We start from the raw sequence: 9,311 nt of genomic DNA on the forward strand, positions 1-9,311 counted from the left end.
CATTAAGTCTTCTATTCAAGAAAGTTCTATCTTGGAATAAGAGGAGAGCTTTTATAAGTCCTGTGAACGCTATCACATAGAACTGTAGCAATCTGGAACTACCCCGGAGGGAGTCGGTTTACCTCTCTGGGCTTCACAGTTACCATATCTGAGGCAAGTGCGTGGGGCCAGACCTCCTCTAGGAGTCGGTCCAATCCTGAAGTCCCGTGACCCTGTGCACAGAAATGGCTGACGAGGCCTTCTCTTGGCTCCCTGGGTCGCCCGGCCAGCTGCCCACGCCCAGTCTCCAGGAAGCGTGGACTCAATGGGACACCTGGTGGAACCGCGTCTTCCCAGGCGGAAAGGCTGACCCAGTCAGCGGGAGGACGGTCCCGGAATTAGAAGGAGCCAAAGTGCTGAGCTTTTTCGTATGCACGGCAAGGAGGAAATGAACGATTTGAAGGGCACAGTAAAGGTCAGTGGCAGAGTCCTAGCGAAGACTCGGTCCCAGCAGGCGTCTAATAGCAGGAAGCTGTGCTTTGTTTAGACTAGGGTTTTCCCACTTCGACGCTGTCGACATTCTGGGCCTGACAACTCTGCTGTGGGGGCTGTCCTGTGCCTCGCAGAGGTTTAGTAGCCCCCTCACCCACCACCCACGAGATGCCAGCAGCACCCTCACCCTCAACTTAACCCAGAATGTCTCCAGGTGTCTCCTGGGGGACAGAGCCCCCCTCTCCTTGAGAGAACCACTGCTTTAAACCTATCACACTCTGCGAATATGAATCCAAGGAATTCTCGGAGAACTTAATTTTGTAACGAATCACCAAGAAAATAAAATAATAGCAAAGGGCTTAATTTTTTGTAAGTATAGCGTGTGTTTTGTAAGAGCAAACAGCATGAGATTAATTCTAATACATTTATCTTTCAACAATTCATGGTAAACAATCATAAAAAAGATGCTAACACTTGACCCTTTAAAAATAATTTACATAAAGTCTCCATCTCCGTCAGGATTAAGAAAGAAACATAGAAACCATTCTAGGTGTTTAAATAGAAAGGGATTTAATACAGGGAATTGGGGGCTTACGAAACTGTTAGGAAGACAGGAGAAAAGTCTAGGCCTATCACACAATTTCAGGTCGACCACTGCACTGTCCTGTCTGTGTAGGTGACTGGCAGGCGGCAGAGTTGATCAGGTGTCTCAAAGATACAGGTGTCTGCAGATTCTGATGGATGGAGGGGAGTGGATTCTACCGCCCTTCTGATTCCTAAAGCCCATGCCAGTCCATCTCATTGGCCAAACTATTTAAAATCCCGCTGCCAAGATATCTGGACGGGGCACTTCCCAGGAGTCCAGCTCCCGGTGGGCATGGGCACACACAGAAGGAAGTCGGAACGCTGCTGGCTGCCCACGGGCAGTATCTGACACGTCTTCTTTCTAGAGTGTTCTATTTACTCAAATTGCACAAACAGGACATGTTTTCTGGTCTTTCCTGTCTCTTACCATTCGAGCACCTTCTTCTGCATAAAAGAATCATGATGGAAAGGCTCTCTAGGGATGATGAAATGATCTCAAGTGAAGTGAGATTCTTCGTTGAAGGCCTGAAATTGTTTTAAGCATGAGGGTGAAAGCTTGGACCTAAGCGATGATTTTTCTTTAAGTTTCAAAATCGAATTAATCATCCAAAAATTACCACTATGTATGTTCTGACATATAAAAGCGTTTGATTTTTTTTCACACTAGAAAGTTAATGTAGGAGGTGTTTTCCTATCTTTCCTACAAACAATACCACCCCAAATATCTCTTGCTGGAGTCTCAGGAGCTGCTGTCATTTGTGGAAGCACGTGCTACTGTACGTCCCCGGGGCGGGTTGGGGCAGAGGCACTGATTTTACATGTATAATTAATTGCCCTGTGAAACCAGAAAACATGCCTTCGCTGTTTCTTATTCATATTCAAAAAATCAAAATTCATAAGATGGATAAAGATCGAGTGGGTGGCTCTTTGCCTTACAAAAACATTAAGCCTCAGAGTCGTTTTAAATGGTGAAATCCACGTTTTTGTTCTAGATTGCCTTAGAGGAAAGGACAGGGGGCGGAAGTCAGAGAGGCTTCTGCCCAGCAAAGTCCATCACCACGAGTGAAGACAGAGCAGGTCTGAGATGCTGGGACAGTGAACTGCTGCTTCCCGCTCGAGGAAATGTTAACAGAAGACAGTAAGACCAGGAACCTCCCTAAAACAGTCTTATCCTGCAGCCCTCTGATTTCAAACATATCGGCGGCCCCTTCAGGAATGGCGTTTGGCAGGGCCCTAAGCTTGGCCGGGCTCCTTCAGACGGTGACAGCGGACGTTCTGAGCCTTGCCTCCCATCGCCGTCTCAATGCCCGACACTGGGACTTGTGGCTCCCTCAACCTGCACTGTGGTTCCTGGCTCTGGCCATCGTGCAGGCTCCTCCTTCTGCCTTTCCCGCCTTTCCTTCTTCTGTCCCCTGTCCCCGCCTCCTCTCCAGCTGCCAAAATACATCTCGTCCTCTGATAAACTCCTCCGCATCCCTCACGATCCACTTGAAGACTCACTTTTGTGCAAAGCTTTCGCTCTCTTCCTGAATCTGATCCACCTTTGTAGCCTGGGACTCGGTAGACACCCAATGAACGTTTGTCGAATGAATGTTAAAAGGTCCCTATTTATTAACTAGGATGATTGCACAAACTCTCATATTATTCCTGAATGTGAACTTCTCATAACTAGTTCTTTTCATATGAAGCATAATTAGAGCCTTCAATCAAAAGTAACAAAATAAATGTACTTTAAGACTGTGTTTTTAGCGCTTAGTTGAATTTCCCACACAAAATCTCCTAAAATACTTTCTTCTGTTGATTGGCTGAGACTTCTGTGGTTTACTGAAGCGCTCCAACCCCATGGCTTTCTCAAACAGATGAGGACATTTTTTTTTTTTTTCCCTTTCCATTAGTCACTTAAAACTACGCAGCACTCCGAGCATGGTCCACAGACCAGCTGACAGCCTAGGACAGTCTGGTCCTGGTTTGTGACAAGATACGGAGTGTGTGTCATAACCTAAATCCATGCACTCACTAAGCAGACTGGTCCAGTTCCTTCCGGTCCTCAGTCAGGTTGCCTTGACGACGGAAGCAGTGTGCTGTGGCTTCACCGCCCGACACGAGCTGCTTCTCTCGCCCCAGGCTGGCTCCTTGAGTAGGTAGGTCTGCCTTGGAATGGAGTGACACCCCCTCCTCCGGGACACCCCACAGCTCCTCCATGCCCACCTGGTCCCCACTCCTACCCCAGTCAGTGACGAAACACCTAGAAAGCTGTGTAGCTAACTGTCTTCCTCACGTAGTCCATAAGCACTTTATACACCTGGGGCTTGACACGTGACAGGTACTTAGGAAGCAATGTGTCGATGAGGAAATGCATGACTTTTCAGTTATTTTCAACAGTCGTCGTTCCTTTTGTATAGTTACCACCTTGGGTGAGAATTTTTAATTAACATTTTGTGCAGTTTTAGAAATCATAGTCTCTTCCTAATATTTTGAGTCTTACCTGGGATTTCAGAAGCAAAAGAGATTTAGTCCTGCAAATACATTACCCTTTCCTCAAATATCCCACAGGAAGTGGAAACAGGCTAAATCACGTTCAGTTCACATGAACCACCCGGCAACTGAAGTTCTCAGTATGGCAGCGTGTGGCGTCCGGGATGTTCAGATCCCACATCTCTGCTCTTGGCTTCTGTCTCTCTGCCCATCTCCGCTCTGGAACCTTCTGGGAGTCTGGGTTGTGCCTTCGCCCACTCACTGATCCCCAGCTCCAGCCGTGAGAGGAGGGTGGGGACAGAGGGCTCGCCCTCCGAATGCTCCCGAGCCCTCCTGGTTCCTCACTGAAGCCCGATTTCCTTCCACAAACCTCTGGCGCTCTGGGGGCCATGGGACGCGGGCGAGGCCGCGACGTGCCAGCGGCTGACGTCTGAGCGGTGTGCTTGTCTTCCCCACGCTTCTCCTCCTTTGCCATAATAAGCCTCCCCTCCGCCGAACAACAGGTCACTTAGGGCCCCAGGTTTGAGAATAGTCACATCACGATGTCTCTCGAATGTCTTTCCACCAAAAATAGAGTGAGTGAGAAACAGAAAGCTTCCCGGGAGAGAAACGGTGGGTCTAAAGAAGAGCTAGTTAATCCAATTTCTAAGCCTCTGCCTTTTGGCACAAATCTATTTGTTCATTCCTTTCTCCAGGCTGGTATTTTGTCCCGATATTTAAGGGGTGCGTGTGTGCATGTGTGTGTGTGTGTGTGTGTGTGCACGTTTTAAGTATTCCAGGTGAAGCCATAAACATTGTTAGAGTTAATTCTCTCTATCCCTAATCCTGACTGACACCTACACATTTGAGATAAATTAATCAGAAGAAACCTTGAGATGGATGGTATTCGACTCTGGGTACAGGACTAATTCCGGAAACTTAATTTCTCTCCCCCATTCCCGTGAGGACACGGACTTTCCGGTGGACTCGGCCCTCCATCCAGAAGGACCCAGGTTCCAGGGGGCAGTGTGACCTGGCTGGACGCAGCCTCTGAACGGCTTGCAGACGAGGCTTTTGTCAGCAACGGTTACATGCATTTAACATTTACAAAGTGCTTTTAAAATCTATAAAATAATTTCATTTTCATTACCTCTCTTGATTCTTCAAAACAACACGTACTTTAATCGTGTTAAGGGGAAGAATTTGAGACTCAAAGATTTCAGGTATTTTTGCCCTAAATCACACACAGACAGTAAGTGGCAAATGAGGACTCCACACCACATATTCTGACCCCAGTTCTGGCATCTACTCCCATGCCTTTGGCCTCCAGAAGCTTCCATGAGCGGAGGAAGAGCGAATACTGTATTAGTAACAGGTTATCACAGCACGTTTTTCTTTTCCCTGATCAGTCGGGATGGATCGAGAGGAACTGGCCCTTCTGGTTTGCACAGGCGGGGTGTGTCACATGGAGCTAGCAGGGGCCTGGTGGCCCACGACACCCGTTGGGGGCCTTTGACACACCCGGTTCTCCCAGTGCCTACTCAGCTCTCTGGGTGCGGGTCTGAGCAGCCACGCTGGGCACAGCGGCTCTGCCGTGGAGGCTTCCTCTTCCTGTAACCCCAAGATAGTAAAACGTGACTAACAGCTGCTGCCACCGTCACCTGCCTCCAGTTGCACGTGAGCTTCGTGGTTAGGGTCTGGGTGGGGGCAGCCGCAGTGGGGACTGAATCCCACTGAGATATGTCGGAACTTTCATTTACAAATGATGCCCCTTTGTTGTAATTTCCTACGGAGCTCAGGATTTGCAGCTGAAATCTTCTTAGAATTAAAAGAACAGAACCCGAGACATCCATTAACCTTGTCAGTCGGGGGTGATTATTTCAATGGAGCTATAACAGAAGCTGAAGAACATGCCACGTTTTCGACATGAAAAAAACTGGCTGAAAAAGTCTACTGAAATTTTCATCTGACGTCACAGAATTTGCTCGTGAAGGTTTCAGTGAAAAGGAAACATAATTATAATTAACACCTGAAAATTGCTTATTATTGTACTTGCTCAGGCTATACCGATTTGTTCCCGACTGTGGAAAAGCTGAATATTTAATGACGCATTTACTGAAAATGGACTAAGATAAAACCTTTTGTCTCGCTTTGTTTAGGAAGATTTCACAACTGGTGTTGGGCGGAGGCTAGAGAAGCCCCCCTCCCCCCGCGAAAGGGCGCTCGAGGCCCAAACGAAAGCCCTCCACGGGCCACCGGTTGTCAGGACCGGGGTTGGGGGGAGCTCCCTGGGCCTGCAGGACAGGCGCTGACCTAAGACACAAAACCAAAAATGGGTGGGAATGGAAAGAGAGTGAAACGGGGAGATAAGAGGAGGAATAAGGGCCCCCAACCATGAACTCGGCGGTCGCTGCGGCCAGGAGGTCACCCCCTTCGGCTGGAAGTAGCACCGGCTCCTGCACCGGCGGGCCCACCGCTCACCTGGGAACCCATAACCGCCGGCCAAGGCCACGAGGCCCATCCACACGCATGGGCTTCTAACCTCATCACATGCCTACGTGGGGGCAGCACCATCGGTGACAAAGGGAGGGGGCGTCCACTGTGTCCTTCCACCAAGGGCCCCTGTCGAACGCCAGGCAGCTGCCACGAGGCGGAGTGGGTCTCTGCCCTGACACAGAAGGACAGTCACAAGAGACTGGTGACCATATCCACCACGTCTAGATGTTTCCTATTATTTAACACGCTAATAATGATTGCATGTTATTCAACTTCTTAAGCTCAAAATGCACACACAGCTGTAGTTCCCCAAACTGAGAGAAAGGAGCCACGAGTATCCTACACTCGACCATGTGCTGCTTCTGTCTGGATTTTACAGAACCGGGCGGGCGGTGGGCACCGCCTTGTAAGCTGAACTCCATGAAACAGCCTATGGTCAGGTCCAACCTCTTCGCCTCTTCTGTTTCCTGCCACTTGAGGGCGCCTGACTCTCAGCTGTGCACACAGCAAGCGCCCGGTAAAAGCCGGTGTTCACGGAGGACCCGAACCGCCAAAGCCACGGCCCGAAGCTCGTTTGCTGTTGTTTGATGAGAGGCCATGGGAACATTTTTTTCTTGAGTCAGTATGCCTAAAAATACAAAATTCGGTCTCCAGTGAAGACCAATTCCCCCTCAGTGGGGACTTGCCCATATGTTGCACCCAGCATGGGGCAGGGCTGATGAGGCTGATCCCTACCTTTGGGAATCTGCACCGTGGATGGCAAAACACACGTGTGTAAACAAGAAGCATAAGCATAAGCATGCAGAAAACTTCAAAGAGCCCTCTGGCATCTGCCCTCATTAAAGCATTGTCACTGGGGAAGAAGCCTGCCTGCTGTTGTCCCAGAGAGCCACACGGTGGTCCTCCAGCCTCGGCAGCTCTGCCAGGCCCTGCCTTCAGCTCTCAGGTTTGGAAATACAATTTCGCCACTTGTCTCTTAGAAGTAGTAACTAAGCTCGAAAGACTGCTATTGAAAAGCTGGCAGCCAATTCATTAATTCATTTGAGAAGTTAGTATTAAGGAACCAGGACACTCACGTGTCTGTCACCAGAGGGTGTTCAGCCTTTGTGGGCCTTCAGTGGGAAGTGAACTGGCGATGAGCCAGCTGAGGAGGGGAGCTCAGAGCAGTGGGGTGACGCTCCAGGGCACACAGCTGAGCTAACCCCAGACCATCTCCTGCTGAGAAGGCCAAGGCCTGGCTGAGGGGACAACGGTACCATGGAAAAATGCCCACCCAAGGGGGAGGCCCTACTGAGTGGTGTTGGTGAATTAGGTCCAGAAGGAATATACGCCCACGTCGCTGGCCTCAAGAGATATAGCTGCTCATGGAAAAAGAGAAATTGTTTTTCAAACCTTCTTTCGCAAATGCTCTTTTAACCATCTGACCGAATTCTGATTTTGACAGCTAATGCCAAGTCCATGGCAAACCCACCCATGTGGACATGGCTTACTTTCTCTACCTATGGATGAGACCCAGGCATCATCTGGCGTCTTCTGGTGTGGGACAGAAAGAAGACTCGTTTATACAGTTGTCCCTCGGGACCCGCGGGCTATGGGTCTCTGGACCCCCTTCCGGGATGGCAGAAGCCACGGAGGCTCATGCCTCTTATGTGAAATGGCAGGCTATTTGCATAGAACCTGCTCACACCCTCCCGTATACTTTAAAACAGCTCTAGATTACTTATAACATCTAATATAATGTAAATGCTAGGTGAATAGCTCTTATATGTATTGTTTAGGGAAATAATAACAAGAAAAGAAGTCTGTTCATGTTCGCATAACCATCGTGGGCCTAACTACATAGTATATGTGAGCGACAATGTAACATTTATAAAAACAAATCTTCAACCTGCCGTTGGTTGAACCTGTTGATGTAAAACCCACAGACACGGAGGGTCGGCTATACTTGTAATTCCTTTAATCTCCAAAAGAGGGCAGCGCAGCGCACGGAGAGGGATGTCTCAGCCAGCCTGCAACCTGTCCCCTCTGAAGTCCTCCTTCTCCCACATCACTCCCTTCCAGCCCCCCAAAAAAAGAAGGAAGGGAAGGAGGCAGGGGAGAACTCTGAGCAATAAAACCACCACCATAATAATAATAATAAGAAAAGGTCCCCGCGCTGCGCTGGGCAGAGCAGACGCACGTTCTCGCGGAAACGCGTCCCCACGCGGCCCGGGCACCCAACGCCCACGCCTTTAATTCCCAGTTCGCTGGCACGGGCTGCTTCAAGAGAGCAGTATTTGGCTACGAGAGAAGACAGTACTTGGTTTTCACTACTGTGGTTTCTAAAAGCTCGCGCGAGAAAAGGTAAATAAAGCTGCACGATTAGGCGCAGGCCCCAGGTGGCTCGACGTCGCCGCCTGCCAGGCGCGCGAGGCTGTGTCCTGCATCGCGGTGTCGCAGCCACCGTGCGAGTGGATGCTCCGACCCAGGATGCTGACCAGGAAGGATAAGCACGAATTATGATGGCTATTCTAAGTAATCTAGCTATTCTAATGCTGAGTCTTAAAAATATTTTGCCTTAAATGTTTAAAAATGTTTTTAAAAAGGTACTTGGAGGGTTACATTTCCATTAACTGCAAAATCCGCTTAAAGAGCTTATTTCATATGCTGCTGAATAAACACAGAGGACAGTCCCTTATTCCTCGAATCTCATCGAAATGTCTTTGCTTTGAACTCATCACGCTTTTATTTTCTTCTCGTTTTAGAAGAAAATCTCCCTATAGCTCTTTGAGCTTTATCCTCACAGAAAAATGTGTTGTGTAATTTTTTTAAAAATCAGTAACAAAAAGAAAATAATAAAATGTCGAAGGCTGTAAGGACTTTAGAGGTAAGAACGGCTCCCCCTTTATGTGGGGCAAATGTGCTTTAAAATGGGCCCCTTTCGTTAATATCTGTATCAGGTCAGCGAGTCTCTTCATCTTCAAGCTTTCTCTACGTTACGCTGAAGGATCACAAACGTTCACAGAGGGTCGGATGAAGAAGCCCGTGCCCGAGAGAGGAACCCACAGAGAAGAGGCAAGTGTAAAAGGGGGGGCTCTAGCAGACTCAGGGAGTGGGTCCCAGGGCGATGGAGGGGAGGGTGGGAAGGGGAGGCTGGTGTGAGGCAGAGGAGGGGCGAGTCCACAGGGGCCCCAGCCCTGGAGCAGGTTGGGGCTTGGGCTGGCAGGCAGAGGGCAAAGGTTTCTGTTCTCCTGGCCGACAGTCTGGGAAGGGGCCAGACTCACCCACTGAAGTCACCCGCCTTCTGGACATCAGGCGTTTTGTGG

This window comes from Pteropus vampyrus, unplaced genomic scaffold, assembly GCF_000151845.1.
Source record: "Pteropus vampyrus isolate Shadow unplaced genomic scaffold, Pvam_2.0 Scaffold237, whole genome shotgun sequence".
Classification (NCBI taxonomy): domain Eukaryota; kingdom Metazoa; phylum Chordata; class Mammalia; order Chiroptera; family Pteropodidae; genus Pteropus; species Pteropus vampyrus.